The sequence below is a fragment of the Apium graveolens genome, chromosome 6 (assembly GCF_009905375.1).
Source record: "Apium graveolens cultivar Ventura chromosome 6, ASM990537v1, whole genome shotgun sequence".
NCBI classification, from domain to species: domain Eukaryota; kingdom Viridiplantae; phylum Streptophyta; class Magnoliopsida; order Apiales; family Apiaceae; genus Apium; species Apium graveolens.
In genome coordinates this window covers 291,175,142-291,193,534 of record NC_133652.1, presented here as the reverse complement: position 1 = coordinate 291,193,534, position 18,393 = coordinate 291,175,142, and the positions used below count along the sequence as shown (strand labels likewise).

The window sequence follows — 18,393 nt, the reverse complement described above, 5'->3', positions numbered from 1 at the left end:
CACCTACGTTGTAACCAGTAACCATCCAATCTTAAAACATTTTATTGAAAAGGGTCATAATAATCGACACCTTTATAAATTTTATTCCCCCATTTACTTGGGAAGGAATACTCATAATAAAATATTTTTTTTTAAAGTATAAAACATTTATAGATCCAGTATTTGGATAGGTAAAAAACTTAACTATTCTGAACTTAGAATAGAAAAAAGTGCTTGCATGATAAACATTTAACTCAGCGATATTTAAAATATTTATAAATGTAAGCAGTTTGATATGTAAAATATTGAACTATCCTGGAATTAGAATAGCATAGAAAACTTGCCTTTGGGATTTTAGCAGTTAGTCACACTCGCAATGACACATCTATTATGACATTTTGTCTCAAGACATCACCGTCTTTATTCTACTAATCCTTTGAACTGTCGCTCATGCAGTGCTGTAAACCTATTAGTTCATACTATTCAACTCTACTCTTCATCCATTTTATCTGGCCCTGATTGTCTCGATCGACTCGTATCTATAATTAAAATATACAACTTTTATTATCTAAACGATAATTATTCGACCAACTGCACGTCAAAACCCTATTGTCTACCCATACGATAGCCCCCACATACAGAGAATAGTCAGATACAAGATTCTTGACCCACGTACGCACATAATTCACATAACCCGTAGACTGTTTCAACGATATGAAAAATAACGATCTATTTATATAACAAACTCATCATATCCAATAAATAGATAGGAAATCTACCGAAAATTCGGCAGCATTTCCTCTATTTATCGGACTATCCAACTGTTTAAAATCTCAATCAAAAATCCAATATATAGTAAAAATCAGCCTTGACTTGTTGTAAACACGTAGGAAATTCTGGCTTGAATTGCAGTAAATACATAAAAAATCTGCCTTGACTTGCAGTAAACACATAAGAAAATCTGCCTTAACTTGCAGTAAACACATAAGAAAATCTTTTAGAAATATTATTAAATCACCTCATCTTAATCACATTATATTAACCACTTATCAAGTACAATGCTCACATATAATCACTAGACAAATAAGTGCACATAACCAAGTTTTTAATAGCATTTAACCATATCGCATTATAGAGCCACATTTAATCATATAAATGCAAGTAAATAAATCTCCAACTTCATTCTCAAGTATTCATATTCATATACATGATCAATAAAAATAAATAATTAAGTATTTATATTCATATACACGAAGTACAAGTGAGTGTAAACAGTCATTGGACTATATATATTATCTTTTAACACATTGGCCTACGTACTAGTTCAACTAGCAGACATTTAGCACTTATGACTTTATTTAAAGCCCAAAGCATACATAAACATGAATGCCATTTCTAAATTCTTAATCCATTCATTATCAAATTCTCGTTCTTTATTAAATATAAAATAATTAACAATTTATAATCCAACCCAAAATCTAATTACACCAATAAATCCGAAATATTATTTGCTTAAATTTTCACCACGTTGTCCATGTATACACGTAGTCATATTATACTCACCACACATAAACCATTTAGTTCAAGTCAAATAGTTTGGAGCCAACAATGATCCTCTAATTATATACCAAATGTAATTGATATAATTTTCTTATAAGTCAGCCCCACTCTACGATTTTTAGTAATTTGGAAAACAGGTGTGTTTAGTTGAAATTTGGTGGAGACTTAGCTGACTCACATACCTAGCTACCATAAAAATTTCAGATGAAAGAAAGGTGTTAAGAGCCCCAGAACAGAGTCGTCAATATGGCCAACAGACCCTGTCTAGAAATTCTGCGCACCTTGCACTAAATAAATTATATCTCAATTTGTACAAGTCTGGTAGTAACCAAATTTTGCACACATATAAATTAGACATATAATTCAAACATAAACCTATAATTCTTATTTTTTAACCATCAATCAATTAGGTCTTTAAACGTCTCAAAACAGCCATCTAAAACAGGACAGTTTCCTTGTGAATGCTGAATTTTCTGCACTTAAATTTTATTAATAACTTTAATCAATTCTTAGCAATTAATTAAACCATAGTCTCTATTAATCCAATCATCAAACACTTAGCATGCAAACCAATTAATCAAATCTTAATACCTTAATATTATCAAAATAACAATAAGCACAATTATAGAACAAGATATCTTCAAACATCTTAATCGATCCCAAAATTCATAATCAATAGAAAATAACAATCTGAAAATTCAATGCAAAATATATGAAATTCAGATTTAACATCTAATTGAATTAACATTTATACTTTCGGGCTCAGGAACACATCATCGTCCCCGCCGGCTCACCGGAGCTCATCGTCGACGGCGGGTCGACCAGGAGGTTCCCGTTTTCGAGCTTCCTATCACGAGTTCGTCCCTAACACGATACAAAAACCCATCGTTAACATGATTCGACAAGAACCAAGCTTGGAATTCAAAAATTAATCTCAAACCCGAAGTGGGTCTCATGGAATTCAAACTATACATACAACTATAAGTTCATACCAGTATGTATCGATGTTTAGGAGAATTAAAGCAGCAAGAATCCGCTCCCAATTTGGCCAATCGACCAAAAATCAAGAGAGAGGATGATGAGAGATGATATACCGAGAGAAAAAGAAGAAGAACCGAGAGAGATGGATATTGGGTCGATGGAATGAGAAGGAAAAAGGGCTGCTGATTTGAGTGAAGAGAATACAGGGGTAGTTTTGTAATATAACAATTAAAATCTAATTTTTTTATCTTGTATTCCTTTTATATTAAATGCTTAAAATGAAATTAAAAATTATAAAACTATTCTGTAATAGCTTAAAATGATGTGAAGTATATTTTTCAAATGTAGAACATGAAATTAGCTTTCTACCCATATTTTTAAAATAATTTTTGAGCATACGGTTTATTTTATACGAATTTTGTAAGATAATGCTCAAAATAGAAATAAAGCTCATTAAATCATTTTAAAATACTCCAAACTCAAAATAAATCCAACTATCATTTTTAAAATGTCTTTAAGGGTATTTTAGAGGTAATAAAACAAGTTTCACGATTCAATTATAAACCGATGATTTAATAAAATATTTTAAAAATTCATTAAACCTTTTTTTCACACAATAAATCATTAAAATAGATTAAAAAAATATTTTGATCACAAAGTCACTCACATATGAATCAAATAACACATAATCACATCTCTCAATGAATAAAATCCCATACTCACTAAATTTTCTATTTAATCCTTTATTTTCTAATTCCTTTTATATAATCACAATTCACACTTCAAACCTTGTACTAACTCTCCAAACTGAAATAATTTATTTTTAAATATTTACTCACTAGTTCACATAAATATCATAAAATTCAAATAACTCATACAAAATCATTCACTTAATACGTAACAAAATAGTCGTTATATACCATTTTTTAATATTTTCACAATTCACCCGCTACTAGGGAGAATTTAAATAAAACTGAATATATTTTAAAATATAGTAAAAGTACTTAAAATACTCTCACAATAATATGACAGGTATCGATACTAAAATTATCAATTAACACATTAATCTTTTAAAAACACTAATTCATCAAAGAGGAATAAAATATCCACAACTTTATTCTCTCCCAATTTGAAACAATCATATAAACTTATCCAAATATTAATAATATTAATTCCTCAAAATTTATGGGATATAATAGTATATTTCATATTATACTATATTTGGTGTAAGGTAAATTTCCTGGAGTTTGAATTTTTAATACTTTTTAGTACTTTAAAAAACTTTTAACCATTCTATATTTTTTCACCTTTCCTATATTTTTATATGTCTTGTAATTCTTAGAATTACAGCACTTTTTGTATTTTTGCTTGTCCATTTGGCACTTTTGCTTTTCGTCGAGTCTCTCTCGGACTTTGTGGTACACCTGCTACTTTTCAGAGATGCATGATGGCCATTTTCTCAGATATGATTGGCACTAATGTGGAAGTGTTCATGGATGACTTCTTCGTGTTCGGTACTTCTTATGACGAATGCTTGCACAATCTTGGGTTGGTGCTAAAAAGATGTGTTGAGACCAATCTGGTGCTCAATTGGGAAAAATGTCACTTCATGGTGCAACAGGGTATCATTCTTGGGCACAAGGTTTCTAGAAAGGGTCTTGAGGTGGATAAGGACAAGGTGGGGGTCATTGAAAATCTTCATCTGCCAATCTCAGTCAAAGGAGTCCGCAGTTTTCTTGGTCATGCGGGTTTCTATCGGCGATTCATCAAAAATTTCTCCAAAATCTCTAAGCCTTTGTGCAATTTGCTAGAAAAGGATATTCCCTTCAAATTTGATGAAGAATGCGTAGCTGCTTTTGAAAGCTTGAAAAGAGTTTGACTATAACACCTGTGATTACTGCACCTGATTGGAATGAGCCCTTCGAAATGATGTGTGATGCTAGTGGTTATGCAGTTGGAGCAGTTATTGGCCAGAGGAAGCAGAACATTTTCCATGTGGTTTACTATGCTAGTAAAACCCTTAATGGTGCTCATCTAAATTACACTGCTACAGAGAAGGAATTACTGGCAATTGTCTATGGTTTTGAGAAATTTTAATCTTATTTGCTTGGGACAAAGGTGACTGTTTACACTGCTATTCGATATCTGGTATCGAAGAAAGATTCAAAACCTCGCTTGATAGAAACTGGGCGCGCCCACGCCAAGGTAGTGCGCGGTCGCGCTGGAGTCTTGTGTTCGAAAAAAATAGCAGAATTAAGAGGAAAATCGGGACATTTATTTCTAAATCAATTCAAACCCTATTTTTACTCTTACACATCCCAAATTTCTCTCTCCAAATCAAACCCGTTATTCCCATTATTCCCATAATCAATTCCCACTCCTTTTCCATAACTAATTCTCTCCCAGTCTCCTATAAATACATACACTTATACATAAACTTCTCCATCACTTCTCAAACTCTCAAACACACAAATATCTATCACATCTTCTATTCTCTAAAACTTATTCAATCTCCATGGCACCAAAGAGGCAACGAACTCAAATGAGCAGCACCGCCACTGATTATTCGAGTGCAAGTGGTGTGAGGCCAAGGTTTTCAACTCTCGAGGCTGAGGTGAAGTATGTTAGGCTGTTATCGAAGCCAATAGCCAAGGAGCGTGGTTTTCTGCCATCGGGGAAAGATGGTAAGTTGTTAGTAAGTTGTTAGAGATGGGCTGGGTTACTTTTTTCTAGACATCTGTTGTTGTGCCCATGAGTGTGGTGCGTGAGTTCTATGCTAATGCTAAGGCGGAGAAGAACGGTTTCACGGTGGTTAGGGGATTCCACTACTGTGTACAAACCTGTACGAGATTTCTGAACACATGTCATAATCCTAGAAATCCAGGTCGAGTGGAAACCAAATTTATGGAACATTTGTTTAATAAATTTTCATTCCAACATATCTTATGCATTAAAAATATCAATTTTTAATCCAGCCACGCCTTTTTCCCGTATGACTTCAAATACAATCATTGCATTATCAATTAATAGCCTCCTTTCATTAAAAGCACTCTGTTTGTTAGACACTATCGAGTTTAAACATAGTTTCACCATATTTTCCAGCACATTAGGCAATATACGCATCCGAACATTATCAAGAGAGATAGGTCGAAGATCTTTCATATGTTTCATTTGTTTAACCATAGAAATTAGACATACAAGGTATGATTTAGTTTCCTTGGCCCATGTTCTCATGTTCTGTATCAAATAAAGTCAGAAAAAAATGAAAATTCTCGGTTCAACCGATGTGGAACTGCTGACTTATTTGGATGCATGAAAAAGTCTACAGTTGTTTGGATCTGTACCTCCAATATATTTCTTTCCACCTACAAACCCATGTTCTATGTTAAATGCAGTGTTCTGTAAATATAGATACTTTTTCCATTAATTATCATCTTCCAAATATTTTTTAATACTTTAGAAAACTTTTAACCATTGTGTACTTTTTTACATGTTTAGTATTTTTACATGTTATGTAATTTGTTTGTCTTATATATTTTATAATTCTTTCTATCTCTATTTTTATATTCTTTCATTTTTATGTTCTATATTTTATAAATTGTATAATGTTCTGTATTTCTAATAAAGTAAATTTCTTTAAATATATGATTTAATTTTGTTTAACATTATATTCAGGATTTATTTATTATTTTATGTTCTCTAGTTGTGTTTTGTGTAACTTATTTATATTTTGTAATGAAATTAAAAATTTTAAGTGTATGTTTAATATTACATATCACTACTCAAATTTAATGTGTAAGGTAAATTTCTTAGAGTTTGAATTTTCAATACTTTTTAGTACTTTAAAAAACTTTTAACCATTCTATATTTTTTCACATTTTCTATATTTTTATATGTGTTGTAATTCTTAGAATTATGTACTTTCTTAGGTGTTTTTATTTATTATATGTTCTATTTCTCATGTTCTATATTTTATACATTGTATATTATGTAATGTATTAGAAATAAAGTAAAATATAAATAAAAATATGATTTAAGTTTGTAAGGTTTTTTTAGCGTTTATATATTATTTTGTGTTATGTAGTTGTTTTTTTGTGTAAAATATTTATACTTGTGTTCAATATAATTTTAATACGACTACTAAAGTTTAATGTGTTAGGTAATATTTTTTCGAGCTTGTATTTAAATTTTAACTTTATTGTGTTATATTGGTGGTTTTTTTGATTTTAGGCACAAATTCCAAACTAAATTAATGGAGAATAAATAATTTACACAAGTATATTTTATTTTGTTCAATGTTATTATCTTGTTAAACTTATAATTGTATCTTATGTAAAAAATTGATCAGTTAACTAAAAAATAAAGAAAAGTAGAGTTATAATAGAGACTGGATAACTAACACAATACAATAGCAGTTTAACAAACTGTATAAAAGGTAATAATGTCTATATAAAATTTTAAATCTAAGGAATGCAGAACAAACATTATATAAATAGAGACTCAATTAAACAAAGAAATGATGAGTTAGAGAACAAACCTTCATGATTGTGGACTAGTTACTAGGTTACCATTAAAATTGGGTTATGGTTGAACCTTGATCAATCATCTATATATATAGATTAAAGTTCATAGAACCTATGATGTTTTAATAATTACCACTTGCTAATAACTAATTTAAGAGGAAGATTATAGAAACTAGTAACATTTAATAATAACCAATTGTTATGAACTAATTGTACTTTTTTTGTTCTTTTTCTTAAAGAACTCATTTCTCTATTTTTTATCTTTTTATTATTTTTTTGAAAAATTATTCATTTATACGGATGAGAAACACATATTTAAAATATATATTATATTTTTAAAATGATCTACAACTTATCCACTTTTTCCATAACAATACCTTTTTACATAACAATAGTATTTTATTCAGAACATGGTTTTTAATAGAATACTAAGTCAAAACATAATTATTCGATAGAATATTATTTTTTACACAATATTATTTACTCATAAAATACATGCATATAATTCTTAGTTGAATATAATTTTTTTACCGGACACAATATTATTGACAAATGAAAAAAAAATTGTTTGACTACATAACATATAAAAAGGTATATTACAGTTTATTTGCATGGACATCTGGAGTAGTTTTATGTAGTTACTATGTTACCAACATATATACATACATACATATATATCATGTTATTACATGATACATGCCAATAATATATGTAATATTTATCATTGATGCTCTGGACATTAACCACAACTCATTGTTATATTAGATCAATACTTAAAAACTATATGTAATGTTCATGAATTAAATTTGAAAAATAGAAACCGCCAAACAGTCAAATGTACTACCTATACTTTTGTGGGTTTGAGAATTGTAATTATTTTCATAATTTTCTAGTGAAAGTATGAACAAAAATCTAATTACTAATCCAATCAAGGTACCACTCGAAAATATGGATTTTATGATACAATTTTGTAAGAATTGAAACATTTGTAGGGTCACTTAAGGAGCTTAAGTTTTCTCAACTTCTTGGAGAACCTGAGCTGCGTTTGGGAAGTACATCTCCTGCCTCTGTAAAAGTGATAGTAGAGTTGAGAGTAACACAAGCAACCAAATTAGAAATAGCCACATCAGGAGCTCGAAGAAATTATTAGGATAATGTTGATATTGATGTCTATGTGAAGGTAGTTGGTCAACAATGTAAGGCCTGTTAATGTCACCAGCGCCACCACTCATATGAAAAGCACTACCACCAATACCACCACTATCAAGATTTTCACCATTAGCGGTGCTAATACGCCAATGGAACTGGCACCAAGACGATAACTAAAACCACTACCTCTGAATATTACCGAACATACAACCAGTGCTACCACTAAAGCTACCAGCCATGCCATCACCAATGTTTCCACTTAAACTACCAGTAATGCTACCATCGTTGCCACTATTAAGACTAACCAATATACCACTAATCCTATCACTATGCCAACTAGCCATACCACAACTAAAGCTACCAGCAATGTTACCACCAATGTCACCACCAATGAAACTACTAAGACTAACAAATATACCATCAATTGTACCACCTGTAATACCATCATTAAATTGGCCACTAATGGGACTGCTTAAACTAGCACGAACTTTAACACCAACACCAACAATACCACCACTAATTCTCCTACTAAAACTACTGCTTCCAATGCCACCAATTACATTAATAAGAGAATCACCACCAATGTCACCATCAATGCCACCAAATCCACTACTAATATTGTCGTCTGTAGTACCACCAATGTAACCACTAAAGATGCTAGTCGTGCTACCAACAATGCCACTACTAAGACTACCCAATATACCACCAATGCTACCACCGCTGATGCCATTATTAAAGTTACCACCAATGACACTGCTTAAGTTAGCATGAACTTCACCACCAACAATGCCACCACCAATTCCACTACTAAGATTACGGCTACTAGTGCCACCAATTGGACTAGTAAAATTACCACCACCAATGCCACCACCAACAATATTACTACTTGATTCAAGAAAAACCATAACTATATACTTTCCGAATAGGTACGGATCTATTACATGAGTAGCGGGTTCTAGTGAGTCTGAAAATGGTGAGCCTGCCTACCTGTTCATGTATTGAAATATAACTTTTTACAATACTATAATTTGTCTCATATAGAGCCTACATCTTTATCAAGTAAGAAATCTCATTTTCAACCATGTGTCCTCTAATATAAAGTTAAATAGTGATGGGGCTTCACTTGTACTATCTACATTTATATTTATGCTATATATTTGCATAGTAAAAGTTAAAAAATAACAAAGAAAGCTTACACAAGTAGATTGATGAAGAGGAGAAACAAAAGGGACTTGGAGCACTTTCTTCATTGTTTGTGGAACTTGTTGCATATAGCAAGAAAAATATAATTCCTCTGCATATGTCTCTAGAAAATTTTCACACATAAACATGAAGTAAATTTAATAGTGTAATCAAACAAAGATGAAGATGAAATATAAATAATATTTGGGCTTCTTATCTATAAATTTTCATTTTTTTAGTATATCATGTATTTGATTATTTATGAGGAACAAAAAAGTTATTACAAATGTATCTAAATTCTTTTTCTTAACTTTGACATATAATCTTGAAAGGGATAATTCTTGATATCAAGGTCATTTAAAAACAAATACAAATGGCATTTCATGTCCATCTACATACATATATACAAGAAAAATGGGATACTTATTGGAGTGTTTTAATTCTTAACAAAAGTTTGTGCAAAAAATACATAAGAAAGGGAAATGAAGAAATAGGAAAATATAAATTATTACCTTAACCTTGTTAAACATCAATTGTGATTATCTCCAAATCTTGTCCACTTAATCCTGCACCAATTCATTTGAAGATGTGTTTAATCTTACAACACCAAAACACTTTTTCCCAGAAAATATAAATTATATCAAAACACCATTTCATAGCCATGTACAAGTTTATTTTGTTTTTAAGGCGACAGCTTGTGGTTATATTAGGGTTTTACCTACATTTTGTATATCCTCTAGTTTGGAGGCCCAATTGTATATAATGGGTTTCAATGGGCCCAATATAGTTTAAATTTTTGATTGAACATAGTGTTCTCCATGTATTATATAAATTAATTGGATGTAGGTGTACAAGTGTAAACAAGTATTACTCCAATTTATTTTGCATGGTAAATAAAATTACATTTTAAAAATCAAGTTGTAAGCATTTTATAAAAAACATCACTTAAAAATGACATTTTATCAAAAATTTTAAATTTTATATAGTGAGATTATATATAAATCACATACTGACCTCAATTAACAATAATATATGTACAACTACAACCCTAACTAAGAATGATAAAAATACTATTACAATAGATTTAAGTCTAAAAAAAATGTCACTCATGTACAAATTAATGTTTACATAACAACATTTATTCAAATTGAATTTCTAGAGGTATAAGATACGATACAAAAATTTTTGACAAACAAGTTATACGTATGAGAAAAAATGATAAGGTTTTTAAAAATATTAACTAATTACTTTGTTTATTTAAACATAAGAATTAAAATGAATGATAATATGATTGTTGATTTTTATTTAACTATTAGTCAATTTGATTTGAAAATGTAAAAATGACACTAAATTGTGGGTAAAACTACATATACCATATTTCATCCACGGTTGATTGGGAAAAATCTAGATTGGGAAGACATTCTATGAGAAATACAGCACATAGTGTCTAGCATATAAGTTGTTTGACTTGACCATATGTACTTTGACGTAATTATAATCAATATTTTTTATATTTTCAATTTTAATAAAAATTTATTACTGTAAACCATGCTTAAATTTTCAATAGAAAAATTTTATAATAAATTTTGGGTCTTTTCACAAGGTCGGTAGGAAATGGAAACCGCTTGCTACCACGTGACAAACACAAAAAGGCCTACTAGTACAAAAAGATATTATTTTGTCAAATATGTACCAAAATACAATTCCATTATTATTTTAAGATGAATAAAGAGGATAGGTTCACAAACTACTTTTCGAATTTCTTTTTTGAATAAAATTATAAATATTAAACTCTAATTCAAAATATATATATTTTTAACAGATATGTAAAATTATGAATTTTACATGAAAAAAGTCAAAATGACATGGTCATGGGAGGGAGTATATTCTACTAAGTTTGGCCTAAGATTTTAAGTAATTCATCATTTCTATTGTGTTTGGTAAGAAATGACTACTAAGGGTCCACTAAGCATTCTTTTTAACTAACAAATGGTAGAAAATGACTAGTTAAATTTCATACAAACTTTATAATTTTTTGTTATAATTTGAATCTACCGGTTATATTAGAGTTAGACAATATTTTTTTAAAATAAAATATTTAAATAATTATACAAAGTAATCATTTATGCAAAAAATTATAAGTTTATAACTTCATTTGCGACGATTTTATAATGAGAATATGTTTTCAACAAATAATTAATGCTTACAAAAATATATTAAAATTATTTAATTATCATTTATATTACTTATATTTTGGACTCACCATTTTTTTCAAGTAGGGAGAGATTAGATCTCCATGTCGAAGTCACCGTTACGGATGCACATCACCGAAAATTCCACTATTGTGTACAAAACTATACGAGACTTTCTGAACACATATAATAATCCTAGAAATCCAAGCCGAGTGGAAACCAAATTTATGCCGTATTTGTTTAATAAATATTCATTCTAACCTATCTTATGCCTTAGAAATATCAATTTTTAAGCCAGCCAGGACCTTTTTCCCTATGACTTCAAATGCAATCATTGCATTATCAGTTAATAGCCTCCCTTCATTAAAAGCACTCTATTTGTTAGACACTATCGAGTTTAAACATAGTTTCAACTTATTCTCTAGATTCTTAGACAATATACGCATGAGAACATTATCAAGAGAGATAGGTCGAAGATCTTTCATATGTTTTATTTGTTTAACCATAGAAATAAGACGTACAAGCTTATGATTTAGTTCCCTTGACCATGTTCTCATGTTCTATATCAAAGAAAGTCAGACAAAATTGAACAACATATCTTCTAACAATATTCCAATAAGTTTGAAAAATTATGGGTTCAACTCATGTGGTTACTTATCTGGATGCATGGAAAAGTTTACAATTGTTTGGATATCTACCTCCAATATATTTATTGTCATCTATAAACCCCTGTTCTATTTTAATGCAGTGTTCTATAAATATAGATAATTTTTTCATTAATTGTCATCTGTGTTAAGTGGCATTTATGTCCACTTAGAATGCTCTATAAAGGCATGAATTAATATTTTGTACTCAAATTATTTGTGTTTTTAATGTATTTTGTAGTGTTTTTTCATTTCAGGCATATTAGAGGGATCAAGGTGATTTAGCATTGCTTTGATGCTAAAATGGTGTTAGGAAGGTGTTTTGAAAAGTGCTCGTGTAAAGGCCATCAAGAACCAGAAAATAAAGAAAGCAATTTCAGTTTTTCCAGAAGGACGGCGTACCCGCGCTGTGCTAGCATGCGGCCGCGCCAGAGAAGCAGAAGGACAGCGCGCCCATGCTGGTGAACCACGCGGTCGCGCCAGGTCGGGATTCCAGATTTCTGTTTCAATTGGAAGACTATTTTTCTGGAATTCTGGATTAATTGGGTTTCTATATAATGATAACTTAAAGATGTTTTCAACAACAGAGCTTAAGGACAAGACATCAAGAAGACCTATAGCACAATTCAACCAAGGAGGAGAAGACGATCTTGTTTATTCTTGTGATTCTTTGTTCTAAGTTGTAATCTTGGATGCTCGTTTCTTGTTTTGTTGAACCTAATACTCTTGTTGTAGTACTTTGTTTATTATTCATATTTATAAAGACTTAGTTTATTATATCATGCTTTTATCGGAACCCACGGTGATGGTGAGTTCGGTTATAGGCTAATCGTTATCGTGGGGTTCTAGCGAATTTACTTATAGATTTATTTAGTTAATTGTTACGATACCTTAGTGTGTGGTGATTGTATGATATCCTAGTATTGGTTGTGCTTATTCATCTTATGAGCGTCGCGAACTTATAAAATAGCGCGTTAATCTCTAATGAAGTGACGGTGAATTTAGAGGTTTAGAACTTGTCATGCTAGCATAGGTTCATGTATTTGTTATTCATGATTCGTAGGTAATTTTAACCATCTTACTTGCCCTATGTAATCATGATAGATAACTTGCGCATTAAACCGTCATATTGTCAAATTATATAGATATATAGGGTCTCAATATAATTGGTGTCTATTCAACTTTTATCTTTTTTATGGATGTCTGATAGTAGGGTATTCGTACAACGAAAGTTGGCGTTTATCAGTTTCATGTTATCTGATTAGTGTCATCGCCATCGCATGCTAAGGTTAAGAACAAGAAGGCCATTAAATGAAGTATTTAATGAAGTTAGAATCCCATGTTTGTGTTATATAAGTTAATCAACCTTAATTCTCTTAGTTAATATTAGTTAGTATAATCTCTTAGTTATAAACACTCTCAATTTGTTATCATCTTAGCATTGAATAATAACCATACCAACGTTACATAAGTACATTGATTGAAATTAACCTAAACCGGTCTCTGTGAGAATGAACTATTAATTAATTCTATATTATTTGCGATCGCGTATACTTGCGTGAATATTAGCGCGTGTTTTCGTCCTAACAATCTGCCAAATATTTTTTAATACTTTAGAGAACTGTTAACCATTGTGTATTTTTTTTACATGTTTAGTATTTTTACATGTTATTTAATTTGTCTGTCTTATGTATTTTATAATTCTTTCTATCTCTATTTTTATATGCTTTAAATTTAATGTTCAATATTTTTATATATTGTACAATGTTCTGTATTTCTAATAAAGTAAATTTCTTTAAATATATGATTTAATTTTGTTTAACATTATATTTAGGTTTTATATATTATGTTGTGTTCTCTAGTTGTGTTTTGTGTAATTTATTTATATTTTGTAATGAAATTAAAAATTTTAAGTGTATGTGTAACGCCCCCAAATCCAGGGTTTGGGGATTTGGTCGTCACTATAAAACCTCAATCCAAATTAACCTGTTTAATCAATATACAAATGTTACCAAAAGATATTTAGCATCTATGACCCCAAACTAATCCAAGATCTTTTAAGGTTACAGTTCTAGAAACAAGATATCCAAATTCCACAAATAAATTTTTCACTTTCTTTTAAAACTCTTTTCAATAATTCTCAATCTCAAAACTTAACCCGCTAGTATAACTTCGAAAAGAAGTATACTAGGCCCAACTATAAAATACACAACTATAATATAATATAAATAAATTTACACAATAGAACTTACACTAGTTCACAAACCCTGGAACAACCACCTTCCAAAAGCTTCTTCTTTGCTTCCTCGAATTACGCGGCTAAACAGCACAAGCTAATCCTCACTGGAGGTTAAATTTGAAAACTGGCAAGTATGAGTGAAAGAAATGCTCAGCAAGTTCATTATAGCATATATAGGGTCATTTGATATAAAACTGACATCTGCATTAGAGCAGTACATTTAAAATCATAATTGCTGAAACTGAAAATTTAGTTAAGGAATCCCAAAATTTGTTCCTCATTTGTATTCAAAACCCTTTTAATATTTTCGAGTGAAACGCTTCATCAATACTTTGAAACTTGACGAGAATAGAACTCGTGAAACAGTGGTTACGAAAATATCATAAACAACAATATCATGAAACAATGATTATGGACTGAATCATAAACTTTATTCAAAACAGAACTCTTGATATTAATATTCATTTTGTTGTCATATCAAATTAGATATCAATATGAACTTTAATGCTCACAACATCCCATACTGAAGTCAACATCAATCATCTATACTTAATACCGCCTTTGATATTTAACAATAACTTGAATATCCACATCAATCAGAATCTGAATCAAAACTGCATTTCACCTTTTATTCAAAAATAGAAACAGTTGATAAATCATTTATTCTATGATTATCAAAATAATTTAGAAAACAACAGTTTAGATTGGAACCAATTATATTTCATGTTGTTCCTGATGATCAGTCACGAAACAGCACCGGTATCCCGCAATCATACCATAAATATAGGTACTACAGGTACCCCGCAGCCATACCGTACCTATAGGGTGCCAGAAAAAGCATATATTCGCCTTGCAAGATATTACAGCTTGACCGGTGTCTCGATCACCTACGTTGTAACCAGTAACCATCCAATCTTAAAACATTTTATTGAAAAGGGTCATAATAATCGACACCTTTATAAATTTTATTCCCCCATTTACTTGGGAAGGAATACTCACAATAAAATATTTTTTTTAAAAGTATAAAACATTTATAGATCCAGTATTTGGATAGGTAAAAAACTTAACTATTCTGAACTTAGAATAGAAAAAAGTGCTTGCATGATAAACATTTAACTCAGCGATATTTAAAATATTTATAAATGTAAGCAGTTTGATATGTAAAATATTGGACTATCCTGGAATTAGAATAGCATAGAAAACTTGCCTTTGGGATTTTAGCAGTTAGTCACACTCGCAATGACACATCTATTATGACATTTTGTCTCAAGACATCACCGTCTTTATTCTACTAATCCTTTGACCTGTCGCTCATGCAGTGCTGTAAACCTATTAGTTCATACTATTCAACTCTACTCTTCATCCATTTTGTCTGGCCCTGATTGTCTCGATCGACTCGTATCTATAATTAAAATATACAACTTTTATTATCTAAACGATAATTATTCGACCAACTGCACGTCAAAACCCTATTGTCTACCCATACGATAGCCCCCACATACAAAGAATAGTCAGACACAAGATTCTTGACCCACGTACGCACGTAATTCACATAACACGTAGACTGTTTCAACGATATGAAAATTAACGATCTATTTATATAACAAACTCATCATATCCAATAAATAGATAGGAAATCTACCGAAAATTCGGCAGCATTTCCTCTATTTATCGGACTATCCAACTGTTTAAAATCTCAATCAAAAATCCAATATATAGTAAAAATCAGCCTTGACTTGTTGTAAACACGTAGGAAATTCTACCTTGAATTGCAGTAAATACATAAAAAATCTGCCTTGACTTGCAGTAAACACATAAGAAAATCTGCCTTAACTTGCAGTAAACACATAAGAAAATCTTTTAGAAATATTATTAAATCACCTCATCTTAATCACATTATATTAACCACTTATCAAGTACAATGCTCACATATAATCACTAGACAAATAAGTGCACATAACCAAGTTTTTAATAGCATTTAACCATATCGCATTATAGAGCCACATTTAATCATATAAATGCAAGTAAATAAATCTCCAACTTCATTCTCAAGTATTCATATTCATATACATGATCAATAAAAATAAATAATTAAGTATTTATATTCATATACACGAAGTACAAGTGAGTGTAAACAGTCATTGGACTATATATATTATCTCTTAACACATTGGCCTACGTACTATTTCAACTAGCAGACATTTAGCACTTATGACTTTATTTAAAGCCCAAAGCATACATAAACATGAATGCCATTTCTAAATTCTTAATCCATTCATTATCAAATTCTCATTCTTTATTAAATATAAAATAATTAACAATTTATAATCCAACCCAAAATCTAATTACACCAATAAATCCGAAATATTATTTGCTTAAATTTTCACCACGTTGTCCATGTATACACGTAGTCATATTATACTCACCACACATAAACCATTTAGTTCAAGTCAAATAGTTTGGAGCCAACAATGATCCTCTAATTATAAACCAAATATAATTGATATAATTTTCTTATAAGTCAGCCCCACTCTACGATTTTTAGTAATTTGGAAAACAGGTGTGTTTAGTTGAAATTTGGTGGAGACTTAGCTGACTCACATACCTAGCTACCATAAAAATTTCAGATGAAAGAAAGGTGTTAAGAGCCCCAGAATAGAGTCGTCAATATGGCCAACAGACCCTGTCTAGAAATTCTGCGCACCTTGCACTAAATAAATTATATCTCAATTTGTACAAGTCTGGTAGTAACCAAATTTTGCCCACATATAAATTAGACATATAATTCAAACATAAACCTATAATTCTTATTTTTTAACCATCAATCAATTAGGTCTTTAAACGTCTCAAAACAGCCATCTAAAACAGGACAGTTTCATTGCGAATGCTGAATTTTCTGCACTTAAATTTTATTAACAACTTTAATCAATTCTTAGCAATTAATTAAACCATAGTCTCTATTAATCCAATCATCAAACACTTAGCATGCAAACCAATTAATCAAATCTTAATACCTTAATATTATCAAAACAACAATAAGCACAATTATAGAACAAGATATCTTCAAACATCTTAATTGATCCCAAAATTCATAATCAATAGAAAATAACAATCTGAAAATTCAATGCAAAATATATGAAATTCAGATTTAACATCTAATTGAATTAACATTTATACTTTCGGGCTCAGGAACACATCATCGTCCCCGCCGGCTCACCGGAGCTCATCGTCGACGGCGGGTCGACCAGGAGGTTCCCGTTTTCGAGCTTCCTATCACGAGTTCGTCCCTAACACGATACAAAAACCCATCGTTAACATGATTCGACAAGAACCAAGCTTGGAATTCAAAAATTAATCTCAAACCCGAAGTGGGTCTCATGGAATTCAAACTATACATACAACTATAAGTTCATACCAGTATGTATCGATGTTTAGGAGAATTAAAGCAGCAAGAATCCGCTCCCAATTTGGCCAATCGACCAAAAATCAAGAGAGAGGATGATGAGAGATGATATACCGAGAGAAAAAGAAGAAGAACCGAGAGAGATGGATATTGGGTCGATGGAATGAGAAGGAAAAAGGGCTGCTGATTTGAGTGAAGAGAATACAGGGGTAGTTTTGTAATATAACAATTAAAATCTAATTTTTTTATCTTGTATTCCTTTTATATTAAATGTTTAAAATGAAATTAAAAATTATAAAACTATTCTGTAATAGCTTAAAATGATGTGAACTATATTTTTAAAATGTAGAACATGAAATTAGCTTTCTACCCATATTTTTAAAATAATTTTTGAGCATACGGTTTATTTTATACGAATTTTATAAGATAATGCTCAAAATAGAAATAAAGCTCATTAAATCATTTTAAAATACTCCAAACTCAAAATAAATCCAACTATCATTTTTAAAATGTCTTTAAGGGTATTTTAGAGGTAATAAAA

At 30.4% G+C, this 18,393-nt stretch overlaps 1 long non-coding RNA gene across 1 annotated transcript; it reads right to left on the bottom strand.

The window, feature by feature from the left end:
- Nucleotides 1–9,387: 9,387 nt before the first annotated feature.
- Nucleotides 9,388–18,027, bottom strand: LOC141663975 (uncharacterized). The gene is made up of 6 exons (XR_012551764.1): nucleotides 17,865–18,027; nucleotides 17,627–17,736; nucleotides 15,268–15,336; nucleotides 14,463–14,573; nucleotides 9,887–9,940; nucleotides 9,388–9,498 (listed from the first exon to the last, which is right to left on the bottom strand). It is a non-coding gene; the product is annotated as an uncharacterized LOC141663975 (long non-coding RNA).
- Nucleotides 18,028–18,393: the final 366 nt, after the last annotated feature.